Here is a 3,376-nt window from a genome sequence, read left to right as displayed (position 1 = left end):
TTCCTTTTGAACTTTTTCTTTTCTTCTCCTTTACTACCCATCATGCATTTTCCTTAGGGGCTCACCTTTTGCCCCATACCATACCAAGATTTTTCCAATTTCGGGTCTTGCCAAATTATCTTTCTCAAGTTAATTTGTACACACTCCCACTTCGATGGATCATTGTCCAAGGTTCCAGAAAAGTAAGAGGAGAACATCATGCAAGCACACAAAAAAATGTAAACCAACTTGGTTTTTATATAATTCTCACAAGGTGTAAAGATGCAATTCCAAACATATTCAAAGAATGGAACTTGTCACACACCATTTGAGCACATTTCCAAGATAAACTGAACAATACCACACACTTTAAGCTAATACACAACCCCATCGTGTCATCATTCAAGCATATGAACATCACGAACACAAGGTTCACTAAATGAATAACAACAAAGAACAACGTGCACTCTTTCCACACTTTAAAATAAGCACCGTCCTCGGTGTTATAAGCACAAGGGTATTGGGGGGTTATAGATCGAAGTGGGTTGGCTTAACCGATGTGCTTGCTAACAAGGAAAAACCCAAAGGTTCTTCCCATCCCTGTCAATGGAAATGCTAACCATCTCTCCTTTCTACGAACACAAGGGTATGGGCCGGGATAAAACATAAAATGGATGGATCACAAACAAAGCTTTTCCACACTTTAGAGACAATGAATTGGGAAGATACAATGCATATCACCATAACCAAAGCCTTTCCACACTTTATCTTCAACATTTGTATCTCTACTCAGTACGAGTAGAAAGAGGCGAAGTAAACTCATTAGAGAGTTGAACAACCTGTGTGGAGTTGATCAAGGCTAACTTTATGTTCAAGGCTTGAATGTCCTTATTGTACTAAGAGAATAGTGCAATCCTCCTTAGGAGATTATAACGAGAAGAGTAGAGTAGGTTGAGTTGGCCGAACCACTATAAAAATCTATCTCTATCTTTTGCTTTACTACTCATATTACATACATTATACATCACAATTAAACTTAACATTTTACAAGAACAAGTATACGTGCAAACAATCTAAAGGTATTTTTAAATTTTAGAGTTACTTTTCCAGATGCAGAATGATAAATATATTTATCCGTGTTATAAACAATTATGGTGGCCATTTATTTGTATCATTTGTAACAGCCTTATTAAGGCCCCATTATGTATGTCATTCATTATTCCATATTATATATATGTATCTATCCTATTTGTAAACATAGTGGATGAATGAAATAAGATCAATCTGGCTTTGTCTCTCTTAGTTTGTTATTACCTTTCTCCCTGCAATTCCAGAATCATGTAATCATGTTTGAGCTAATGGTCTATTACAACACGTTATCAGCACGCTCCAAACTTACTTCTTCGGTGAACGGTATTTTTTTTTAGTAGCGAAAAAATGCCTATGATTGCATTTGTATTCTAAGAATTTGTGGTTATGCTTCACATATTTATATCTTATGCATATATATATCATACGGAATTTGTGTTTATATGTGTATATATTTATATTCTGCCTGAATTCCATAAACATGATGGAATTAAACGTGTAAGCAAGCTGCAAACTAAACATATTTGACAGTCCTTCTAGTAGGATTTCATATATTTGAAACTTATCCTTTTTTTTGTTTATAATGAAAAGGGAGAATTGAAATATTTATGCATTCTGGGTAGAAAATTACGCACTGACATGAAAAGGAAGAATTATACTCAGTTTTTCGAAATCACATTTGCATGATAAATATGATTATTTGTTTTTGAAATAAAAATTTGCCTAGTTCAATGAGAAATTATAGAAGTGATTTCTTTTCAAACCTTTTCTTCCAAGACGAATCACCGGCGGCTTCAGTCCTCTCAATCGTCGCCGGAGGGTGTTGACCGGAACTCCTCCATCGAGACTTGAAATTGCAAGGGTAGCAATTGGGTCTCTCTAGTTTTGTTTTAGATTTGTGCTATTCCAGTCCTGCATAGCCTCTCTGATCTTTACAGAACTAGTTTCGTCACCAGTAAACTTCAAATTTCTCATTTATTCCCCAAAATATCTGAGCTTTTACGGGAAACTGTTTTTCCAAACATCCTAAAATCTCAAAAGATTTGATACCCATGCTTTCACAAACCAAAAGAATCAAGATTCAATAAATATTTCCAAGAAAACAGAGTTGAGCCACTGAGATGAGAAGGCGAGAAGCAAATTAAAACTTTGTTTATCTGTGAAATATGCTTCTCGTAAATAATACCCTCTCACCCGGAAACATCAATTAACTAATCCTATTTCCTAATCGCTGCCGATCGTGTGAGTCGCGTCGGGGATGACGATCAGGCAGCTCGCGATCAGGTGACAGCAGTCGCGATGGTGGTTGGACGAGCTCGGGCTGCGGCGACATCTTCTCTCCGCCGGTTGCATATGGCAAAGGCGACGGCGGCGTTCTGCGATCGTCCTGTAGATGTCGGTTCGCGATCATTCCGGCAGAAGGCGGAGGCGTGGCTCTCCAGTAGAGGGTCGCGGCGTGAAGCTCTGGCAGAGGGATGGCGGTGCTGAGTGACGGTGATGTGCGGTGGTGATGGCTCTGGCCGTCGACCCCCCTTGCTCTCCGCGCCGCTGTTGGTTGTGGTAATAATGTAGGTTCACTATATTTGTTCTCAGCTAGGTTTTATTTGGTGATACATTTTGTAGTTGGACTGCTGTAATAATGTAGCACCAAATTTTTTTAAAACAGCCCAAAATCTGCCATAGCATCGAACTAAGTTTTTTTTTATTTGGGCTTACGTTTATTAGTGGTCAACCCCCGTTTTTAGCTCCCAATTGCATAATGCCCATCCTATTGTTCAAATTTGAGAACATTTATTTGTTCAAAATTTTCTTTAAATTTATGGCCATGTGAACCATCATAATATTCGCATTGGTAATAATTATTTTCTATAGGCCATGATGTGCCTTTCTATAATATATTGATAAGGGTTGGTATCTTATTCTTGGGTTTGCATACCACAAAACGTGACATGGTTTTGTATGATTTCACTTGTTGTTGCTAAAATTATCCCTTGAGATAACAATTATATGCCTTATAGAAATCCCTGAAGGATTCCTTTTTCTACAGACACATTTTGACTGCCTTTAAGCTTTAAGGATTTTAAGTCAGCGACTGAATCTAAATCAGCTATTCACACAAATGTGTCCCACACTTATGTTATCCAACTAGTCGAGGGAACCCTCATTCATATATAACTCTAGCCCAGCAGCAAAGTATGTTTCGGGTGTGGGTATCAATAGCACTGATCACGTGCATACCACATCCCGAAACTTTTTGCTGAAACCTAAGTAAGCAGCACAATATTGAATCCAACCAAGTTGCCTTTGC

At 38.0% G+C, this 3,376-nt stretch overlaps 1 non-coding gene across 1 annotated transcript; it reads right to left on the bottom strand.

The window, feature by feature from the left end:
• Positions 1-484: 484 nt before the first annotated feature.
• Positions 485-621, bottom strand: LOC116005387. The gene has a single exon (XR_004094968.1). It is a non-coding gene; the product is annotated as a U6atac minor spliceosomal RNA (small nuclear RNA).
• Between the last annotated feature and the right edge of the window lie 2,755 nt (positions 622-3,376).

Source organism: Ipomoea triloba, chromosome 14 (genome assembly GCF_003576645.1).
Source record: "Ipomoea triloba cultivar NCNSP0323 chromosome 14, ASM357664v1".
Taxonomy (NCBI): Eukaryota; Viridiplantae; Streptophyta; class Magnoliopsida; order Solanales; family Convolvulaceae; genus Ipomoea; species Ipomoea triloba.
This window is presented reverse-complemented; position numbering and strand designations above follow the sequence as displayed.